Source organism: Barbus barbus (assembly GCF_936440315.1).
Source record: "Barbus barbus genome assembly, chromosome: 18".
Taxonomy (NCBI): domain Eukaryota; kingdom Metazoa; phylum Chordata; class Actinopteri; order Cypriniformes; family Cyprinidae; genus Barbus; species Barbus barbus.
In genome coordinates, this window is record NC_136746.1 from 28,407,192 (window position 1) to 28,432,273 (window position 25,082).

A 25,082-nucleotide genomic window follows, 5' to 3' on the forward strand; every position below is an offset into this window, starting at 1 on the left:
CATCCCATGTATCTACATCAGACAGTTGCCATAGTAATGAGTTCAGCGTCAGCGTGACACCAAGAGACTTTCTCATACAGTCTGAGAGGAGCTGCTAGTGAGGATGGAAAACAGTACATTTTGCTTCTGCTCATGTCTCAATTCATTAGAATCATCATTTTTATATAAATAAATAAATAAATCACACACAAACACATTCATTTATTGTTTATTGTTTTATTACCTGCATATTTTATTATATTTTAGTATTATACACATATATATATTTAAAATCTGCATAATTTGTAATATTTTAATATTATACTATAAGAATTCTATAAATATCTAAACTATATCTTAATTATTTTGAATTTATATATATACAATATAATATAGGCTATTTCATATATATATATATATAAGTGAATTCAATAAAATATTTAAAATAATTGCAATAATTAAAATAGATTTTATTTATTTTATTAAATATTTTCATTAATCTGACACTATGTTATTTGTTATTTACCCATTAACAGATTTGTTACTAATTTTGTAGTTTGTGGTAATATTATGTAGTTTATTATGTAGCCTATGTAGTTTGTGGTAATATTAATAAATGTATATTTATCAACAAATATAGAAATGTATTTTTTTTGTTACTTTTGCACAGTTCTGGTTCTGTGTTGGTTGTCACTTATAGTCCAGTGTAGATCTGGTGCTTCACTGATAATGGGCTTCATTGATACACACTCATAACCAGCACATTATACACACAAGCTCGTACAACAACATCTCACAGTTTACCTTCACACCTCTCTGTCACACACTGCGAGTGTGTCATACTGCGACCCACACACATGCAAACACTCAGGCCAGGGTGCATGCTGGGAGTCAAAGGATGTTACTCAAGGACAAAATCTCTGCGTCTGTGTTTGAGAGAAATAAGGAAGTTTCAGATGAAGATAAGAACAAAATTTACTGTTATAGAGAAATTTAAAAGATCCATTATATAAGAGTTATTTAAAAGTTCTTGTAAGTTGTTGTGATATCACACAGACATGCACATACACACACAGATAATGTAGGACAAAGCCTGGCATAATCCTCTTTATGCAATTAGAACCCCCCCCAAAATATATATATTCGTTTTGTTTTTTAAGATTAGGTTTGGAGAAAGATGTTGCACTACATTATGTAAAATTGGTTTACATTGCTCTGATTTTAACAAAAAAAAAAAAGCTATTCTCCAACATTGGAAAACTAAGCAATCGTTAAATATTAACCATTGGCTGAATTTATTACTAGAGCACATGGTAATGGAATGGATGGCTGCTGTAGCTAGGAAGAGCATTAGGTCTTATTTGGAATTGTGATCACCTTTTATTAATTTTTTTTGGACTGGATGAGTGGAGATTGGAGATCAATGTATAACTTTTGTGTGCGTGTGTGCGTGCGTGTGTGTCTGAAGATAATATTAGGTATTTAGAAAAATCTGTTGAAGGCAGGATTTTATATCCTTTAATCTATGTAACTTCTGAACTATTAATTATGTACATTGCGAAACTGGCATCATGTGTTTTGTGTGTCTGTATGTTATTGTATGTTCTTATTGTGCAATGATGTTAAACGTATTTAAATAAAGTAAAAAAAATCAAATTATTCGCAATCCACGCACCGCCGTTCCGATCTAAATAATGATTCGTGAACCATCATTTCAGATCGGGACTTCGGAGCACGTGTCACAAATCTTTTAATTTGCGAAATGATTCACAAGCCCTCTCCGAAGTTCTGATTTCAATCATAAGATTAGGCAACCCATTCCAAAGATCAGATCCGCAATCCACACAAATTGAAAGATTTGTAATACGTGCTCCAAAGTCCCGATCTGAAATGATGGTTTGTGATATGTGCTCCGAAGTCCCAATCTGAATCAAACAATTTTCGATACACACTCTGAAGTCCCGATCTGAATCAAATGATTTTTGATACACACTCTGAAATCCCGATCTGAATCAAACGATTTTCGATACACACTCTGAAATCCCGATCTGAATCAAACGATTTTCGATACACACTCTGAAGTCCCGATCTGAATCAAATGATTTGTGATCTGTGCTCCGAAGTCCTGATCTGAATCAAATGATTTGCGATCTGTGCCCCGAAGTCCCGATCTGAATCAAACGATTTGTGATCTGTGCTCTGAAGTCCTGATCTGAATCAAACGATTTTCGATACACACTCTGAAGTCCTGATCTGAAACAAATGATTTGCGATCTGTGCCCCAAAGTCCCGATCTGAATCAAACGATTTTCGATACACACTCTGAAGTCCTGATCTGAATCAAATGATTTGTGATCTGTGCCCCGAAGTCCCGATCTGAATCAAATGATTTGTGATCTGTGCCCCGAAGTCCCGATCTGAATCAAACGATTTGTGATCTGTGCCCCAAAGTCCCGATCTGAATCAAATGATTTGTGATCTGTGCCCCAAAGTCCCGATCTGAATCAAATGATTTGCGATCTGTGCTCCGAAGTCCCGATCTGAATCAAACGATTTTCGATACACACTCTGAAGTCCCGATCTGAATCAAATGATTTATGATCTGTGCTCCAAAGTCCCAATCTGAATCAAATGATTTGCGATCTGTGCTCCAAAGTCCCAATCTGAATCAAATGATTTGCGAGCCATGCTTCGAAGTCCCGATCTGAATCAAATGATTTGTGATCTGTGCCCCGAAGTCCCGATCTGAATCAAACGATTTGTGATCTGTGCCCCAAAGTCCCGATCTGAATCAAATGATTTGCGATCTGTGCTCCGAAGTCCCGATCTGAATCAAACGATTTTCGATACACACTCTGAAGTCCCGATCTGAATCAAATGATTTATGATCTGTGCTCCAAAGTCCCAATCTGAATCAAATGATTTGCGATCTGTGCTCCAAAGTCCCAATTTGAATCAAATGATTTGCGAGCCATGCTTCGAAGTCCCGATCTAAATAAAATTATTCATGATACGCACTCTGAAGTCCCGATCTGAATCAAACGATTTGCGATACGCTCTTCGAAGAATCAAATTATTCATGATATGTTCTCCGAAGTCCCGATCTGAATCAAATGATTTGCACTCCTCGCTCCGAAGTCCTGATCTGAATCAAATGATTTGTGATACGCACTTTGTGTCATGAGTCCGGGCTGAAGTTCTTTCTTTGTCCACTAGAGGTCACCATCTCCCGTTCTCCCGGACTCCACTCCCCTAACAGGCACACACCTGCCGCATATCATTCACCTGACACTCATAATTACACCCTCAGCTGTTCCCCATTGCCACAGACTATATAGTCTCCCCTCTCTCACCACTCTGCCTGGGTGAATTAATTTGTTAATTCACAAATAATTGTTATTTGGTGTAATTGTATTATATTCGTGTGTGCGCTGGTCTGGGATACATGCACTGTGTTGCCGTCTCGTATCCCATTCCTTTACTGCTTTGTTTTTTGCCGTGTTGGCGTTTTTGTTTGAATTAAAAGAGAGCCTTACCTGCACTTTGGACCCTGACTTCATCTTTTCCACGGCGCTCCTCTTAGTGTTCCGTGACACTTTGAAGTCCCGATCTGATTCAAATAATTTGTGATACGCACTTTGAAGTCCCGATCTGAATCAAATGATTTGTGAACCGATCTGAATATTTGTGAATCATTTTGCGATGTAACTGATTTGGAGTTCTGAAAAGCAGACAACTGAGTGAATGTGAAACTCCTGATAAAAGAGGTGTATTTAAGTCATAGTCTGTATAAATTGCATTTTTAATGTTTTTTTTTTTTAATTAATGGGTCTGGACACAACGAGCATCACATCAAGGCTCATTTACCTTCATTTCCAGTGAATCAACAAGTCCGTCTGCTAAGTGCTAAAAGACAGACATGAGCACTACAGGCCAGCGGTGAACATCCCGGGACCCCTGGCCTGTCCCATCACAGACACTCACCCTCGAGCACTGCAGAAAGGGCAGATGGCTCATTACCATAAATAGGACAGTGAAAGCGAGCGAGGCCCGCCATAAGGACACTGCACCCCCTGAAAAACATGTGAAAGAAGGGCTGGTTGCTAGGAGAACGAGCCCCTCTGTTCAGCAGGAGTGTTAGCGGGCCCTCGCTGCTGCTCTCGGGGCTCTGTATCTTGGGGACAGATGGCCGATGGGCCCCGCCGGTTTAATCAGCGTGGTGGGAGCTGGCAGCAGGTTCTTGCACCTTCTCCTGCCCAGCCGAGTCTCAGCGAACACTAAGAATAGAACAGCACTGACCGCACTGCTTCTTCCCTCAACCGTAACACTGATCTGAGAACAGACACACCTACACCCAGAGTAAGACGTTATTGCTCACTAGTTGCTCTTTCGTAACTCTTGGAGGGACATATCTTGGAGTAATTATCTGCTTTGTCTCAGAAATAAAAATGCTGGCATACAGTAAGAATACAGAACACTGTAACCCCTAATATCTCATTATTATTACTAGTTTAAAGATTTTAATGAGTTATGACTTTTACAAACAAATTATGTTTTTAGAGGAATAATATGTATAATAGTAATAATTATTACTATTACTACTACTATTTTCAGACTTTTAATGAGTTACAACATTTAAAAACAAATAACTTTGACATTGTGCATTTTTATGTGACTATTTTTTGCTATTATAATTATTATTTAATAATTAATTATAATTATAATTTCATATATATAAGAATAATAAGTTGACATAACTCAAAAAAGTGAGGTAATAAGTTAACACACTTGAAGATTATGTTTGTTGAACTTACCATTTAGATTTTTTTATGCAAAATATATTAATTTAAATATTACATATTGAAATTGCAATAATAATAGTGTTGTTATAACTATTACCATTTTCAGACTTTTATAATTATTATTTCATACATGTATGTATATATATATATATATATATATATATATGTGTGTGTGTGTGTGTGTACTGTATGTGTGTTTGTGTGTATATATATATATATGTGTGTGTGTGTACTGTATGTGTGTTTGTGTGTATATATATATATATATATATATATATATATATATGAATAATAAGTTGGCATAACTAAAAAAAATGAGGCAATAAGTTACTGTCAGGCTTGTGTTTGTGGTGTCTTGTGGTTTTCTGTCTCCTGTTCCCCTTGACTTTATTTTACCTCTTGTATGCCCATATTTGGTTCTGTTCCTGTTCCTGTCCTTATTGTTTCATTATGAGTTCATTTGTGTCCAGCTGTGTTTGTGTAATTATCTCGTTTACGTTTATTACTTAAGCCCTGTGTTTTCTATAGTCCTGTGTCTGGAATTAACATTGATGTTGTGTTTCTGTGAGTCTGCCTGGCTTGTGTTACCCCGTTTTGGATTATTTATTAAAGACTTTAGTTTGAGTTTATCCTCATCTCCCGTGTTCTTTGTTTTGTCACAGTCTGCAATTGTGACAGTTACATCCAATTTTTAAAGTTAAACTCAAAGATTGAAAAAAAAGTTGAATTTAGATTTTTTTTATTCAAAAATATATTAACTGAAATATTACATATTGAAATTAATTAAAATATTGACTAAATTAAAGTAATTTTAGACTACATTAAAGTCTAATAAATCAGGGGTATTACCTTTTTGGAGGTTTTGGAGGTTATCCCAACTCCGAATTTTCCTTTGATTTTTCCTCGCTTTCATTAACCAGTTGTTCTTGCGTCCAGTTTGTTTGTTTGTTTCTTTACATTTTCATGTATTGCTATCAGCCATGATTATTCTACTCTATTAATTAAAAGGCTGACAATAAGCTGAACATATACTTGTTTAATTAGTGACACTTATCCTGCGTTTTAATTATTATTTGATTATGGCAACACGATATTGCGCTCTACAATATTTCTATGAATAAATCTCTGACAGAGACTATCAGCCAATCACTGTGTGCATCAACCATAGCGACGAGGTCAACCCCGCCCCCTCACTCTGAGCTTAAGACTTCTCTCTGTTCCTTAGTTAATAGGTTTTAAGAGAAAACTCTTAGCTAAAAACATTTACTGCTATTCAGGAGAACTCTTAGTGATAAAATGTTTTGTGAATACGGGCCCTAGGCTCTTCTGCAGTTTTCAGTTGATAATGCCTTTCAAATTCCTGGATATGAATTGAATTTGATCAATACGTCATGGGAACAGGTTTTTCCATTGCATTAACTCAATAATTAATAATAAAAACTTAACAAAATAATTTAACCAATAATAAAAACCTAATTAACAAAATCATTTAACCAATTTCAACAACATTTTTCAGGGGTATGTTGATATATTCCATCATATAATGAATTAACTTTTTTGGCCTAGGGTGGAAAAACACTACATTTCCCAGAATGCATTGCTTGTTACTCTATCAATGTACTAATTGAGATATTAAAGAGACCTCATTTGTGATTTCTTACATTGGCTTCTGGAAGGCACTAATATGCCATTTTTAATAGTTTCATATAAGGGCATTTTTTGGCATATCAAATGGGAAAATAGTTCAAATGTGCATTCAGATATTACTTTTGTTGGTTCAGAATATTTCCGTGATATTGGCTGCTCTTGCCAGAGCAGAAGGATCATGATGACAGACTGGCCATTACTGGGTCACTTCTTGACCTCCTCAGACTGTCCCAGAGCATTTAGGAGGGAGACACACATATGCTGATCAAAGTCCTCGAGACAGTGAAGGACTGGAGTGTGCATCAGGCATATGGGAGTCTATCATGTGGGCTGAAGCCAGTGATACTATAAAAAAACCACCAGCTTTACATTTGTCCTGTTTTGAAATGTGTTTTTCTGAGCCAGATCTTAACTATTTAAAGCAGTTGTGCAAAATGCAGAATCGAAGAACTAATTGTGAATTTGAATTGAAGAAGATAAATTGAAAGTATTGCAATACCACTCATAAAAAAATAATATGTATGTGTTAATGAATTCACTTTCACACTTCAATGCATTCTGGTTCAATTTTAATTTGGGTTTTTATTTTCAATCTGAGCTGGTTTTAATAGTTTATTTGGTCTGTACTCCTGCATCAGAAGGACATTTTTAGCTGTTGCATTGAAGTTTTCTCACACCGTGTGCTTTGTTTTATTAGATGCTGTCAAATTAAAAGAGGTATGTGCATCATTGTACCTTTTAGAAAATACTGTGACACGCTGGTATTTTAAGGCTTGGATATGCAACAATGCATTTTGGGAAATGTAGTATTCTTCCAGCAGTATTATTACAGTAGTATTTGGAAGTATTGTAGTTTAATATTTATACTATTATAGCATTTACAAATATTGTGAATTAGAATTTATTTTTATATTTTTAGTTTTAATTTTAATTTAAATTTTTCTTTTAATTTTTAGAGTACTTCCCCTTATTTTCAAAATTTCTAATTTTTTTTTTTTTTTTTTTTAAGTTTAAGTTTTCATCTTATGTTTATATTTTATTTTATTTCAGCTTTATTTAAATTACCAAAACAAATTTGAATAGTTTTTAATTAACAATAACAGCAGTGCACCCTGGTGCGTCAAAGTTAATTTATTAAATGTGATTAAATTATTGGCAATATTTATGAAGTGTTCGTCTACAATGATATTTTAGTAGCTAATATTTCTAAACTATTTTAGTATTTATTAATATTTTAAATGAGCTTTTATTTTTATATTTTCAGTTTTCATTTTAATTTTATTTTAAGTTAAAGTAGTTTTATGTGCTTTAATTGAACCTCAAAAATGAAAAGTAAAAACCTCATAAAGTCATTCATGTACTTTAATTTAAACTTATTTTTAATTTAATTTCAAATTTTTGTTTATTTTTGTGACATTTAAGTTTAGGTTTTCATCTAATATTTATATATTGTTTTATTTCAGCTTGAAAGCTATTTTTAATGCAATAGTTTTAGTTAACAATAACAGCACTGCATCCTGGTCTATCAAAGATCATGTATTAAATATGATGACTTTTTTGTTTTTTACAATATTTTTTAGAATTTAGGAAATGGTGTTCTTCAACACAAAACTCGTCAACACAATGCCAGGATGTCCAGTTGCTGGAGGGTCCATTATAGTTGCTTGGGCATTAAGTGGCAAATCGAGCGTCTGCAAGAAATTGAAAGGAAAAAGAGAGAAAAGTGAGTAGAAAAGCAGGAGAAATAATGTGTTGGGGTTGGCGGGAGCAGAAGTGTGTGTTGATATGGAGAAGCAGCAGCAGCGGTCGTAGCCTGTTTCGCTGTCTCACCACCTCCCCATGACTCCTGGTTGCGTAGGAACATGAGGCCTGTCTGCCCTACGGACACACTCCTCGCTTCATTAAGCACTGCTCAGCGAGGCGGCACGCGTTCTTCACACACACACACTCGCAGACCGGTTCCCCTGCAGGCAAAGGGTCACACACACACACACCCAGCCATAAGGAAAACACACTCATCAACACATCTGCGCCTCATTCAGGTCTGTGTGTGTCACCCTACTGTACATTGTCACACTTACATCTGCACTACACCTTAAAACACTCATACATGCAAGGATTGGTATTTTCTATTTTCTAAACCACCCAGAAGTGGCTCTCTGAGAGCTCTGGAGACTTTGGTTTATTTTTTACTTATCAACTCACAAAGTCTGTCTTTTTCAATTCCTCCATCTTCAATAATACCATGTTTAATAAAGGGTTTATCCTAAAATTCCTTTGGGAAAGTAAAAGTAGACTTAAAACTTAGTTTTTGACATTCAGTGAGAGAAAATTAATTATTTGTTTTTATTATTGTTTTATATGTTTTGCATATAGCACATGTTAGATCATTTGGTCTTGAAAGAACTTTTTCTACTCATCATTTATTGTTTTTTAAAAGTTTAGACAAAGCATATATACGAATAAAGATGCATTATATCTTTAATATTTCCTTTACATCCAGTACATAATATAATTATATTTTGAATAGTTCCTTTTTCCCTTAAAACAAATAGTAATAAATAAATTAAATAAAGAACAAATTGAAATAAATGTTTTAAAGCACAAAAATTAAATATTTAAACAAATTAAAGTAGAAAAATTAAGAAAATTCAATATAATTTGGTTTTGAAAGAACTTTTTTACTCTTTATTTATTGTTTTCAAAAGTTTAAACAAAACATATATTTTAAGTACATCAAATATCTTTAAATATTTCCAATTTTTCTTTACAGACAAAATAGTACAAAATAAAATAATAAATAAAAAAATAGGAATAAATATATCTTTAAGCAAATTAAATGAAGTAGAAACAATTGAGAAATGAAGTAGACTTCTCACTACAGAGTACATTCCCATGGATGCACACGTGATATTTGGACTGGTTTGTTGGTGGTGTGTGGAGTTGTGTGGGGTGTGAAGTTCTCCATCAGAAGACTGATGGCAGCTTTAGCATGTGCTGCGGCCCACACCGAGGCTGATGGTGCCAGTGACAGACAGCGGCGGCTCACAGCGTCACCATTGTCCCGCAACACAAGAGTGCACTTGTGCTTGAGGCTGTGGGGGAGGGGAACATGAACGGCACTGCTCCCCTCCACCAAACACCACTGACGGTCCCACAAAACACAGCTCCTCAAGAAAATCTCTGCACTACTTTCTGTGCACTGTTAGGTGGTTGCTAAGGTGTTCTATGTGGTTGCTAGGGCACTCTGGATGGTTGCTAACTGGATGCCACAATGCAAAATGGTTACTAAAGAATTTCTGTGCAGTTGGTAAGGTGTTCTGGTTTTAAGGTGATGTGTAGGGTGTTGCTGTGCGGTTGCTATGGAGTTGCTAAGGAATTCAGAATACTTTTAAACTGGCAGCCACAATGCAAGATTGTTCCTAGTGCATTTTTAAATTGGTAAGGTGTTCTGATTGATTTTAGTATGTTGCAATTTGGTTTCTAAGGCATTTCTATGCAGTTGCTAGGTCATTTTGGGTGGTTGCTAACTCGATGCCACAATGCAAAATGCTTGCTAAAGAGTTTTTCTGCAGTTGTTAAGGTGTTCTGGTTTTAGGGCAATGTAGAGTATGTTGCAATTAGTTTTTTAGGGTGTAGCTATGTGGTTGCTAGGGTGTTGCAATGGAATTCAGAATACTTTCAAACTGGCTGACACAATGCAAGATGGTTGCAAGAGCATTTCTATCTGTTGCTAAGGTGTTCTGATTGATTTTAGTATGTTCCAATTTGGTTTCTAGGGTATTGCTTTATGGTTGCTAGGGCGTTGCTATGGAGTTGCTAAGGTACCCGGAATAGATTTTAACTGGCTCCCACAAAGCAAGATGGTTGCTAAGTCATTTCTATCTGTTGCTTAAGTGTTCTGATTGGTTTTAGTATGTTAAAATTTGGTTTCTAAGGCGTTTCTATGTAGTGACTAGGTAATTTTGGGTGGTTGCTAACTCGATGCCACAATGCAAAATGGTTGCTTAAGAGTTTCTGTGCAGTTGTTAAGGTATTCTAGTTTTAGGGCGATGTAGAGTATGTTGCAATATTTTGTTTAGGGTGTAGCTATGTGGTTGCTAGGGCATTGTTATTGAGTTGTTAAGGAATTCAGAGTAGTTTTAAAGTGGTTGCCACAGTCCAAGATGGTTGCTAGGGCATTCTATCTGTTGCTAGGGTGTTCTGATTGATTTTAGTAGGTTGCAATTTGGTTTCTAGGGTGTTGCTATGTAGTTGCTAGGGAGTTGCTAAGGAATTTTGAATAGTTTTAACTGTTCACACAATGCAAGATTGCTAGGGCATATCTATGCAGTTGCTAAAGTGTTCTGATTGGTTTCAACATATTGCTATGTGGTTGCTCAGGGCATTATGGGTGGTTGCCAACTGCCACAATGCAAGATCGTTGCTAGGGCTTTTCTATGCTGTTGCTAAGGTGTTCTATTATGTGTATCAAAAGAGCCACTCCCAATTCTGGTCTGTAGATCACTATACTGGAATGTAATTCTATGTTTTTTTCACCAATTTATCATTTACATGTATTGATCAGAAACAATCTTCTCTGAAATAAGATGAAAAATGACTCAAAGGAAAAGAAAGGTTTCATTGAATCACAGTCTGTGATATCACAGTCTGTGTTTAAACGTCTGGGTTGATCTTTTGTTTTGGTGTCTCACTTGAAAAGCAGCCAGTTCATCAAACAAAAGCCGCTCTCAGCAGGACTGAAACACAATACACTGTTTGGAGGAGCAAATCAGATCAGCCTTGATCCTGTGTTGTTTTATTGCCTCCGTAAATTCTGTTTTTCTTCAGTAATGGTTGTTTCATACAGGCCAATGAACACCTTTGGAAGTTAATTAAGTGAAAAGTGAACAAGTTTGAGTCATAAAGTCTTAAAGGGCCAGTATTTAATCAAGTCACAATGTGCAGGATGTATTTGTCACATGCATTTTAATTTTTCACTCTTGCACTGTCCTTATGTCCAGTATAGATTTATTACAAATTGTAGTCCGTTACTGATTCCAGACTACTTGACAAAAATTGTAGTTAGTAACATAATCCATTACATTACACATTTTGGGTAATATAATCAGACTACTTTTTGATTGCTTTTAGAATACTTTTGACCTACCTTGTTTATCACATTGATTTAAATAGGATACTCTTGTACCAGATTGATATAAAAATACAAAGAGGAAGAAAATATATTACATTAAGTGCATTAAACATTATATTACGTCAAGTTTTTCCAAACTGGGGTCGTGAAGGAACTGCAGGGGGTTTGTAAGTTTAACGAAAATCGAATAATTAAATAAATCATAAACATTTGAAATTATGGTAAAAGATTATCTTATTCAAATCAATGTGAAAAACGGTCAATGTGAGATAGGTCAAAAGTAATCTAAAGGTAGTCTGATTATATTACCTAAAATGTGTAATGTAATGGATAAGATTGCTATCTACAATTTTTGTCATGTATTTTGGAATCAGTAACTGGGTAAGTAATCTGTAATCAGTTACTGCTTATTTCACAAGATATAGAGCAGGTTTAATATATCATTCATCTACATCTTTACACTTTCATCTTATTATATTGCTTTATAACCTTTAAGAGCAAGTCTATATGTCACTAACCAGCACCAATATGACAAAAAATGTTTATTTATTCTGTATATGTAGGCCAAATCAAACCCAGAGCGTGAGTTAATTGCACCACAGGTCTGCATCTTTTGCGCCGCATGTTGAGTGTTTTATTACCGTCATGTGTCTATCAGCACAGATAAGAGTCAAGCAGGAGCTGTTGACACATTTGATAAAGGCCCGATGCACACAAAGGGCTGTCAAACACAGGACTTCTGTAAGCAAACACACTCCACTGTCACAGTGTTTAATAAGGGTCTCTGTGTCAGACAAACGTCACCCGTGGAGATCCATCCACACTTCACATCTGGAGAAGCAGAAAGCCTGTTAATGCCGTGAGCCGCCAAACACCAACTGCTCGAGTCGAGACTCGATAGTCTATAGCTGGGTAGAAAATTGTAATTAGTTACTGATTCCAAATTACATGACAAAAATTGTAGTTATTAATGTAATCCATTACATTACACATTTTAGGCTTTTAGATTACGTTTGACCTAACTTGTTTATCATATTGATTTAAGTAGGATAATCTTGTTCCATATTGATATAAAAATGCATATAGATAGAAATATATTACATTTGCTGTTAACATAATGAAGTGCATTAAACATTACATGCACTACATGGGTTCGTATAGTAAGTATAGGAACTGCAGGGTTTTTCTGTAAGTTTAATGAAAAGCTAAAAATGAATTAAATCATAAAAATGTCAAATTAAAATAAATCATTTTAAATTAACCACAAACTAAATAAAACGCTTACTAAACAAATTATATATTTAATTTGTTTACCTGCATGTCATGTGACCACAGAACTGTGAATGGGCAAATTACTTAATCATTAATTTATTACCTTAAGAATCTCAGGGGGGAATTCCAATTAATATTAGGTGAACTAAATAAAACGTTTGAGAATCCCTGCATCACATGTAAATAAGAAATAAGGCAAGGCAAGGCAACAATAACTGTAATAAAACAGTAACTGTAGTCTGATTTCAAGTATTTAAAAAAAAAAAAGTACTTAATTTTTGGAATCTGATTACGTAATTCATATTACATGCAATCAGTTACTACCCAGCTCTGGGCATCACTCATGTGTGTCTGTCTCTGTTTTATGTGTGTGTGTGTGTGTGTGTGTGTGTATTTCTTGAAAAGATAATTTTTAGTAATAATATTCTTTCCAAAAGTCATCCAACCAGAATCAATATTTTAAGTGCTATATTACACTTTATTTCAAGCCATAATGTACAGGACAATAAGATGAAAACTGACATAATATGGTGTTTATTTTTAGAAAGACAAGGAAAGAAAAGCAGATGGCCGATGGGAGTGCCACAGTTAGTCTGCACTTGCCCTTAGGTGAATGCAAATAGTTCTTGTTTACCCGGTTTGGCTGCCCTTACACCTTTATCTATGTAAATGCTCTTAAACTGCCTGACAGTGAAGGCGGCGGCTCGTGTGTTTTGCTGGATTTTCATTTGAGTGAGACATACATTGTGTGTTGACTTTAAGTATTTTACAAACATTGAATTTGAATCCTAAATATGGAGTTGAGATGTTTTGGCCCCACAGAGGTACCGCAGCAACTGCATGGTAATACCTTAGTCAAAACAATATGTTAAATGGCATAGTAACGCTTTGGCAGCTACATATCAACACTCTGGCAACCACCCAAAACACCCATAGTGACATCTTATCTACTGCATAGTAGCACCTTAGCAACCACCTAAAACACCCTAGCAACCGCATAGCAACACTCTGGCAAACACGCACACTCTAGGAACTGCATAGCAACACCCTGGCAATCTCCCAAAACACTCTGGCAACTAGTAACACTCTGGGAACCACTCAAAACATCTAGTAACTGCATAACAACGCCCTGGCAATTTCCTAAGTGGCAACTAGTAACAATCTGTGAACCACCCAAAAGACTCTAGCAACTAGTAAGACTCTGTGAACCACCCAAAACATCTAGAAACTGCATAGCAACACTCTGGCAACCACCCAAAACACCCTAGCAACTGCATAACAACACCCTGGAAACTTCCCAAAACACTCTAGCAACTTTTAACATTCTGGGAACCACCCAAAACATCTAGAAACTGCATAGCAACACTCTGGCAACCACCCAAAACACCCTAACAACTGCATAACAACACCCTGGCAACCTCCCAAAACACTCTTACAATTAGTAACACTCTGGGAACTACACAAAACCTCCTTGGAACTTCATAGCAACACTCTGGCAACCAGATGCCCTAGCAACTACGCAGAACACTCGACTAGTAGCGACTTATGCACAGGCAAGCATAACTTAGTCTATCCTTTGTGATACATTATTTTTTGATCAGAGAGAGATGAAGGTGATTTTATTCAGTAGTGTGGAAGCAGAAAAGCATAAATGTTGATTTCTTCCGGATGGTGTGTAGGTCAAGCAAGTTTGCATGTGAGATGATAAAATTACAGAAAGGCGTCTCGCTTTAATGTGATATTGAAGACTGCAGAGATGGGTTTGCAGACTAGAGTACATTAAAGAGCTGCTTTAATTCAATAACCCTCCACTGCCAGATACGGTGTCACAGCTCGTTTTGATTAAGTACAGCAACAAGCGTGTTCCGTGTGTGCTCGAGAGCAAGAACGTCTATCATGGAAAGCGAGATGGAAGTATCTTGTGAACAAACTATGCTCATCATTAATGGAGTGTTTTATTAGCTTAAAGCCGGCTGGAATGGAGTGGAGTGCCTGTGTATTGGCCGGGGCAGACATGCAGTGTGTGTGCGTGAAGTGAGGCGTTTGCGCTTACTTTCAAATGGTCTGATTCATTTTCTGCATGAAAGGTTCTCAGTGAGCTGACTACAGCAGCCGCTGGCCTGCTCAGATTTATTGGCTATAAAAGCAGCAGGGTATCTGACCACTACACCAGCACACACACACACACACACATGCACACCGCCCACTCACAGACTGCATGGACACACCCTTACACACCATCCATTCAATGATCGACCCCGGCTCACTTCATCTATGGTGCATCCTTATGTCCTTTCCTTTCACTTTCAGTTTTGAGATGAAAGATTTGTGTTTGTCTCATACACAGGATACAACCTGCTGTGAAGTGTAAATCTGGTCAGATATTTAAATGGATTAAAATGGTAAAATGAGATTTGAACACATGAAATATGTTATAATAAATAATAAAAATAATATAAATAAAATAAAATAAAACATTTAATAAATAAAAATGAAATATATTATTATTAATATTGTTATAATTATATAATTATAAAAAATGGAAAAATTGGAAATTGGAAAAATTGCGGACCAGAATAAATCCAAATTGAAAGATTTTTGAGCAAGTTAAAGAGTGCAAGTTATTATATAAGAGATTACATTTTTATTTTATTTGGAATAACATGCACTTATGACGTATGTACAATGAAACCATGAATGTATATTTAGACATTAAATAGGGTCATGTTGACTTTAACATACACATTCCTGGATCTACATGCTTGTTGGTCTCAGAACAACAGTCTAATCAACAAATCAGATTTTAAGGTGAGTCTTAGACCCTGAACAACATTTTATCAACCAATCACGTGCTTCTGATTCTATGTCTATATTAAGTAAAAACATTGTGAATGTTTGATAGAAATGTATTTCGATTATCAGCAAAGAATGTTGATGTAGGAGCATGGCAAATAGTGGTCAAACACCAAGCCCAGTGGAAAACAGCTCCTTAACACCTCCTAAACAAATATGATCCACGTATACTCTTATTCTCAAAGAAAAATCCATTCTATTTTATTTACACGATTGCTCAAAAGCTTCCTTAGGAGAATCAGACCAAAACATTTCTTAACTCAATTGTTCAGACCGGGTCTCCTTCAAGTCTTTTAGCTCCAGCAGAGTAAAAGTCTTTTTAAAGGCTGCTCTCCAATCAGATCCATTGGCGAGCTGATTGCTATATCTTGTCTCCCAGCCGCTGGTAGTGCAACTTCATTATCTCTGGGCATTATGGGAGGGCTTGTGGGAGAACGGGGATCTCAAAGTGCCTCTTAGCTCTATGAATAGCTCTGATCAGGAGCATGATGCTACAGTAAACTGAAAGGACGTGATGTGAGTGGATGTCATGTACTCAACGTCCTCTGACACTCCATATAATGTTAACGATATTCCTTCTCAGTGACCTTGATTTTGCTTAGTAGGGTTCTTGGATCAAAATCCTTTTCTTTTAGTCCTCACCCAAAAAAGAAAGCATTATTTACTCACCCTGATGTGGTTTCAAAGTATGATTCACAGTATGCTGTTATTTATCTGTCGACACAAGAGGGGAATTTGTGAAGATTTTTATTGCAGTCAATGCTGTTGAATATCCAAGACATCAAAAGTGACTCCTCAACAAACATGATGTGTCTAAAAAGAAATCTTAAACTTATTTTATTTCTGCTAAGAACATTTCTCATTTTCATTTAGTTTATCTGAATGTACTAAAATATCTCAAACTAAAACTGAAATAAAAACTATTTAAAAAAATGAAAATGGAAAATATAAATATATAAACTAATTTAAAATAGTAATTGACGCTGTAATAGTATCTCAATATAGTAAAATAACACTGGTGTAAAGATTTTTAAAAATATATATTTTTGAGTTCACTTGAAAAAAAAAAACAGCACAGAGGTTTGGAACAACATGATGACGAGTAAGTAATAAAAACATTTTTGTCATTTGAAATACATTTTAAAAATATAATAAAATAATCAATGGAGCCAAGCCTTCTACCATTGATGCTTGGCAGTGCGTTCTCTTTGAAATACGTGACTGTATGGAGGAGTGACTTCTGTGGGTTTCTTTTTTCTGTCCTTCCTTTTCTCCCTCCTTTTGACTGGACTTTGAGATGTTGAGTATATGTCTGTTGTTTTATTTTATTTTATTATTTTATTTTATTTTTTATATATCTATTGTTTTTTTATGTTGTGTTATGTATGAAAAAAAAAAAAATGTTGATAACAAAAACATATATAATAAAATATCTTATTTTATTTCAGCTAGTTGCTGAAACTGTTTAATATACTAAAATAACTGAAACTTAAACTTAAACACTATTTAGACTTTTTTTAAATGAATAAAAATATAATTAAATGCAATTAGATGAATGAACTAAAATGAAAATGGAAAGTATATAAATAAAATATATACAGTATATAACTCTAATAGTATATTTTGTTAAATAACACAGGTGTGAAGATTTTTAAAAAATATATATTTTTGTGTTCACTTGAAAAAACATCAAGCACGCAGGTTTAAAACAACATCATGAGTGAATAATAATAAAAAAAAAAACATTTTTGCAAAAAAAAAAACATTTTTGTTAAAAATTGTGCTGGGACCCACGTGAATGTCCAGAAACACATTCTACAAAATCACGGTCGCTCAAAGGTTTATGCGAGGGGAAAAAGCTGCTCTGAAATATAATAACTCATCTGAATGGATAAACTCTTTCAGATTACCACAAACAGAGCGTTTCATTTACCACTGACAATGTGTTGTTGACATCGTCTAGACACACACAGCACACATGTAGTCCTCTCACGCAAGACTGGGATAAAATGGCCCTGTGTAATCGATTAACAGTGATGCAATTAATAAATCAATCTAATGAGCCTAAGTGCCTGCAGACATCCTTGTGATTCAGCATATCACTGGCTAACGTTAACGGCAACAACAGAAATGGTTTGTTTGAATGTATTCCACTGCAAAAGGCTTAAGAAATCCTGTTCGTCCTGTTAAACGAGCAGATAAGTGTCATATTTCATAAGAACAAACTGTTACAATGAACTGAATTGCTCTTGGTACAAATCCCCTGGTATTATGACTAAACTATGGGTTTCATAGCAAGTAAGTACTAGGCAAGTGGTGCTTGAAACCTCCTTATCATCAGTCAGCCAATCAACAATACAGTGGCTGTAGCACAAATAGAGGAAATCCAGCCGCCTTGCCTTCGTTTTCAGGCCTTGTTAGGGTAAGATGTGCTCGCTTGTGTGCCGTGAGAGAGAAGTCTTGTGCGACTGCCTTTGCAACCATAGCACTTAGATGCACATGCGACGAGGTCATGCTATCTTACAGTTGTTGCTGTCTTGTTTCATTCAAAGCTTACGTAAGTTACAGTTCCGAATATGTGACAGTCTCTCCAGTAACTTTCCCTGTGGTCTGTTTTATAGAGTCATTTACTGTTGATTAAACAAGCACTTTAGGTGTTAACCTCGCAAACCCATTTCACACTAGGGCTTTTTACATTGTGCTTCACTCTGGGTTATTGTCTTGTTAAAACTGGGGGAAAAGCCATTTTCAAGCTGGAGTAAAACAACATTTCACACTTGTTATTTTCAATTGCGACACTAAAGCTGTTTGTAACAATACAGTTTTAAAAAGTTTATTTAGCTGTTTAGGAAAAGACAACCAATGATACACTTCACTTCAACTTCACATCATTAACCATATGGCAACAAATAAATAAATAAAATAAATATAATAAATACATATTTTAGTTTGAAACGTCATACACCAACTATATCTCAAAATTGTCATTATTATTGTATTATGGGGCAAGAAAACACATTTCTGATCTTACAGTATAGCGTAGATCAAAACTACATTTATACTGATTTAATACATTTTATTATTTAATCATATATTGTAATATTTTGGAACACTGTAAATATGTTCCTTGCTTATATATATATTACAAATGTGACATTAAAGCTTAAATTCTGCACTACAATTTCATCTTAATTGTGTTATTTTAATTCTTTTCTGGTGGCATACCGAGCCAAAATTGTGTCAGTGTCCAAATAAATATGGACCTAACTGTATGTGTACATGTATGATATATAAGCCTATGATTACATCTGAGAGAAAAATTTTAAAATGTTGGATTAATTACCCATAACCCAGTTTGAAACATGAAGCAATAATTCAGGCTTACTTTAACTCAAGGTTAGATATAGCCTACACAATTACACATGTGAAGAGCCCAAACTAAACTGTGAATCAAACTCAGTACTAAGTTAAAGAAACATAGCTACCGATTAAATGGGGGAAAGATCAGAAGCATTTGAGGAGAATTCATATTAAGGAGGAAAATAAGGTGAAAACACGTGAAATAGAGTGGAATGGCGCGCTGCAGTTGCCAGGGGATATCGAAGGGGAGGGGTTATGATTGGCTGAAGTGGGTCTGTTGCCTTGGCAACGGCGAAGGGGTTTGGTAGCGTTGCTGTGCGGCGTGATCTGTGCGCAGCGCGGATGGAGGAAACAGTTTGAGCAGCAGAACGCAACGACTACTGACGCGCTTCAGCGGAACACGGCTCGGCGTGCTTCAATGTGAGTAACCCAATCCAGTTTGTCGCTTTCTGTGGTGTCGATGGACTTCAGTTAACATTCTACAGGCAAGTTGACATGAAACGCATGGGCGGATATCAGGCTGAGCTTCGGTTCCTGTATTGTTTCTCAAGTGCTCTTGTTTGTTGTCGTTCACATTTCGAATTTCACGGCATTCTAAATCCGAATCATTTAAACGCGAGCGTTCCATCCGCGCGCTTCTGCCATGTGCTCAAATCCAGCAGCAACTTGTTTAGTGATCGAGGACACTTGCTCCAGTGTTGTTCTAGCGCACTTCTGAGTGGAATCCGATATCACTCTTTGTCTTTCTTAACATTGAAAGCGAATTCGCTCCGAACTCTGAGTGAACAAGTCGATGTTTCAACCTTCCGTTCGTTTCTGATTCATTTCTATCTGTATATGTGGGACTTATAACATGGATATGAACTTTTTTAACATAATTAGCTAATCAGTGTATGTCATACTAAAAGATTGAAAGTGATAATACAAATATATTGTTTAAAAATGTACTTAATTTTGATGGTGAACTACAAATATTTATTTGAATTCATAGTGGAAAGTATATGCTTTAGATGCTGTAACCAGTCACCATTTCGTTTATTTTAATTTTAACTACTTCAATCACCCTATTTTCACTTAAATAGTGCTGTGGTGAGAGAGAATTGTTTGTAAATACCATGTGTCTCAATTATTAGAGGTTATAAAATACACAATACATGAAGTGTTTAAATACTTTTGGATGTAGCCTGTGACATTGATTTATAGTATCAACTACCCCTATTTCTGACTGAACTATTAGTTATTGATAATTTTTTATTCGGGGGACAAAAATTGACAATTGTTTCATTAGTTATGGACGGTTTAAGATGATGTTTTGGCTGATATTTGGCCTTTTTGAGCCAGAAATTGGTCAATAATTGTGTCTAATCGATTCACAGTGGTTCACCAAGTTCCAGTATCAAAATCTTAAGTATTGTCAATTAATTTCATGTTTTCTGTTCTCAAATATTGTTTTGTGAATTTGTTGAGTTAATGTTGTGTAAAAGAAGTGTTCAGTTGAATTCATGAATTTTATGTGCATCAAGTTATATGTAAGTGTGCCGCCTTGCTTTCTAGACATTCCTGCTGGCATTCTGATCTCTAGTGGTTTATTCTAATGAACGTGTTACAAACAGCAACGTACTAAAAGTCACTGTTATGGGAAATCTGAGTCATAACACCTACACCGTCAGAAATCTGTTGACATGCATGCTTGCCATACCACCTGTGCCGGGGACATTTCTGACAGGAAACATTTGAGTTAACTTTACTCGGTGAATAACTTAGTTCCTCTCAGTTCTTGCTAAAAACATCGAGCTATTGCAGTGTTTTGAAAAGGGGCCTGTCCGTTGCCTGCTGCGGGGTCCATATGAGCTCCATTCACTGGAAGCTTGACCTCATTGACATGATGCAATCTGTTCACAGGATAATCACTTTCAGAGCAAGTCTGCTCATTGATTGAATATCCTTTGCTATTATTCCCCAAGGCTAAAGTCAAAACAATGTATTATGCCAACGTTCATGTCTCTAATTCATAGCTGCGTTGTTGTAAAGTGCTTTTAAATCTCTTAAATTCTTAAGCTTAGGTCTTGGCATGGCATCACTTTAAGAGAAAGCTAACAGCTGTGGGAATTGTCCTCTAATCTTATCAAGATGTTTTTATGCATTGCATAGAGTTTAATGGTTGATACTAGTAGTCGCAAAAAAACCCTGAATGGAAAATTTGGCACGTATAAAATTCCTCTCAAGCAAATTTGGTAGATAGCATTGGTTGTGTATGTTTATGTATGATTGGTTGCCACATTATTGCCATTGCACTGTGCACTATCATAATGCTCAGGCCCAAGAAACGGTGGTAATAGTTTATTAATTGAGTTAGTCAGTCTGTTTAACTGTGCAGTTTAGAGGGTGGTGGGTTGGTCAGTTCTCCACGTTCAACAGATGTTGTTTGCTGACAGCAAGACCCAAGATAAACAGCACACAAAGACCACAACAAGATAAAAGAAACAACTCATCCTGTTGTTTAACTGCCAGTTGAACCGACTCCCAGCAGTTGGTGTATTTGCCCTTCGTTTTTGGTGCACTTTTGATAGTTAAACATTTCAGCTAGAAGTTTATACAGTCTTGTACCATAGGAGAACTGGTTTAAGTTCTAAAAATAACTTTTTACTTGTGCGGTTCTTTAGAGTTTGTTTACTCTCTAAATATCCATAAAGCTAAAACGGACACTTTTACTTTCTTAATGCATGTTTTTGGTCTTGTTGTAGAAGATTCATAAATTCATTATGCATTTTTGTCTTCATGATCGTTTGTTAATATTTGCTCTGCCTCTGAAACTTCTTTTCTTTACCGATGACATGATCAAGCCCTCTAATTTGTCGACCCCTCCCCTCCGATCACCTTTGATATTGAGATTACATATATCATGCAATCAGTTATTTATGCATGAATTTGCATGTCATTTTAAAATGCACAACTCGAAAACATGTTACATTATGGAAGTAGTTTGCAAACACTGTTTCATGACTTTAAAGGTGTGTGTGTGTGTGTTCATTACTTGTATAGATTCAAGATGTTCTTCTAGATTATTTTTGATCTGCAGAAACTTAATTGGAAATAAAATGACCTAGATGTAGAAATCCATCCTTGGGATGATCTGTGAATTCTGGGGGGTTTAGTTCACGTCCTGTCAAGTTTCTTCCCCATTGAGAGCCTCTTACTCAAGTGAATGGTGAATAAATACTCCTTCACTGTTGTGTTTTAATAGACAACTCAAGTTAGTACTCCGTTCATTTGCCTATACACCACTGAAGCAATGCATTGGAAGCATTCTGGAAGGCCTGTAGAGAACGGAAGTGTTCACTGATGAGGATGTGGGCCGGCTGAATGGATAATTCCCCGGATGGGTGTTGCAGACATTGTGGGATGTCCTGTGTTAGACGTGGAACTAAACACACAAGGGAAACTCGGTTCTGTCATGTTGCAACACAGGCAAATTGTATCATGCATGCTGGGAACTAACTCTGAAAACAATGGAGTAAACGTCAGATGACTGAGAACTAGAATACTTCAGTTGCATTTTAGTCAGTGGCATGGGAAAGCATGTGTGACTCAACATCAGAAATTCTTGATGTGGGTTTATTGAGCTTAATTAAATTTTTTTAGTCTCAATTAGATGTCGTTCACCTTGAGACCTGCGCGTACATGTATCGGAAACCTAGTTAAGAACCAGTTCTTAAACTGAGCTTGATCCATTTTTAAAACGTCATTTTTTTCCCTTTCTATTAATTACTTCCTCAAAAATAAACATTAAAGGAATTCATTTATAATATGGACCCAGAAAAACTTTTATTTATAGGTTGTTTATGGTGTGTGTGTTCTTTAAAGTTGAACTTTATAAAATGTTTGTAGTTAATATATTTTTGAATCAGTAATGTTTTGCCGTACCAGCAATGAAAATGCCATTTATTTATTTATTTAAAAAGCTAAACAAATCAATAAACAAATGCCATTATTAATGCTACTGAACTGTACATTTTAATTCAAATAATAATTATAAAACCTAAGTAGAAAATTACAAACTTTTTTTTGTGTTCAAACATTATTTTGACTGAAAACCGCAGGGAAACTTCTTTATTTGAAATGCTTCTCTTTAGCTGACAACAGATTTAACTATTCTTATTACAAAATCAGGAAGCTGTTTTGTGCATTTATTATAAGCGACTTAAACTCAGTCACTTGCAGAAATGGAGTTTGTGTGGAGCAAAATTTCCTGCAAAAATTAATATTATTAAAACATGTTACCTGCCAACTGGTGAGTAACCGTTTCAGATACTCACCGACACTGATTTTTATTCACATTTGGCGCTGGGTGAGTGTTCATTTTACGCCCTGCTGCCATGTAATTGCCTTTGAAGCTGATATGACAGTAAATTTAAATACAACAACAACTTTCTCAAAAGTATTGAAAGGATTCTTGAAGGAATCGTTATCAGAACAATTCGATTTCATGTAATTCCCATCACCAATCACAACTGGTCTGTCTGGTTTGTAGAAGCAGCCAGCAGCCCGTGTTGATGCGCATATTGATGCTATCTGGCCTTTGTTTGCAGGTGACTGTCTGTAACGACTGCAGCTGCACGTCACTCATCGGCTAGACGTTGCCTCCCTCCTCGTCCTCCACCTCCCTATTATTTATATTCTTTCCACCCGACCAGGAGGAGGGACGAACCCCAAGATCTCCAAAGGCCACAGTTGTCTTGGTTACATGCGCTCACTAATCCAATATAGGTGGATGCTCCAAATTTGGGTTGCAAAAATAGCACTTTCCACTTGTGCAGAAGTACTTTCTCCAACCTTCCTGGCAGTTTCTTACTTCATCATAATTGCGATGTTATTTTGGTCAGAATGCAGTGGAACTTTGGGCAGTTTAATTTCTTTCACTTCCCAACGAAGACGGGAAGCTTTTTAACAGTAGTGCAACAAAATGAGCCGTGAATGATGTGTCAGTGCTTTATGAATTTTGTACAGCTCTCAATCACTGAAAAATTTAATTTCTTAATAGGCAGATTAATTATTTAAATAAATTGCATATCAGTATTAGCCAAGAAAAGCAGCCAAATGAAGATAATTTTGTGATCACATTGTGGCAAATGACTAAATTACTGAAATTGCTTCACACTAAAGCATTGAGTTTTGTTTGCAATATTTTTATTGCTTCTTTACATGCACATAGTTTGGAAATCATAATTACAATGTGATTTTAGTCAGAATTAAATGGACACTTCAGGCAGTTCATATTTCTTTCACATTTTTTTACTTCCCAATGAAGATAGGAACCTTTGTATTTTATTTCCTTATCATTAAAATATAAAAAAAATCAGTTGAGTTTTGTTAGAGGTCATTCACGGTAAAAGATAAATTAAATTTTTTATTGCTTTTCTATGTGCATTAGTAATTTAATTGCATTCATTTTGCATATTTTAAGTCACTAATCACACTAAATTAACAAGTTTTTTTTTTTTTTTTTTTTTTTTGTGTGTGTTTAGATCCAGAGAGTGATGGGAAATGTAGCTTGGTTACACAAGCCCTTCACCTTGAAAAACGTGGAATGAGTATTTTTAGGCAGGAAAATGCATGCAAAATTAAACAGTAAATATTGAAAATTACAAATTATTATGTTTAATAAGTTCTTAGTTGACACACCCCTTGCTCAAAGTCTGGGCTTAAAGAAAGTCCTGAGTTTTTGTGCTGATAATTATGACATTGTGGTGGCGCTCAGTGAGCGCTCATTTCATAAATATACAATAATTCTGACATGACTTGAAGGACGCATAAGTGCACTTGATGGATTAACTAGCGGGTTTAGGACAAGTCATTTGTGGCTCATTAAATTCCTACGGCCGTTTATCTGGAATGAGAGAGGCTCTCGTAGTCCTGCATCCCTCAGTTGGTCTCAAACAGTGTTGTTTGTGGAGAATCCCACGTGGCGGGCCCTCGTCGTACATTTCCCTCCCCCTTCGATCTCCGCGTCTGTCGTGGCTCCTCGCAGGGGATTT

General features: G+C 35.7%; 1 protein-coding gene across 4 annotated transcripts in view; it reads left to right on the forward strand.

Moving 5' to 3' along the window:
• Positions 1 to 25,082, forward strand: part of LOC306884724 (forkhead box protein N2-like) — a 55,257-nt gene that overhangs the window by 2,798 nt on the left and 27,377 nt on the right. Inside the window, exon 1 of one of the 4 annotated variants that reach the window (XM_079440872.1) lies at positions 19,332 to 19,467. The exons of 1 other annotated variant lie outside the window; for it this stretch is intronic. The gene's annotated coding sequence lies outside the window, so the exon portion shown is untranslated. Of the gene's footprint in view, positions 1 to 19,331; positions 19,533 to 25,082 lie in introns of those variants that run through there. 2 more of the 4 variants (XM_079440871.1, XM_079440874.1) reach the window with 2 other exon arrangements.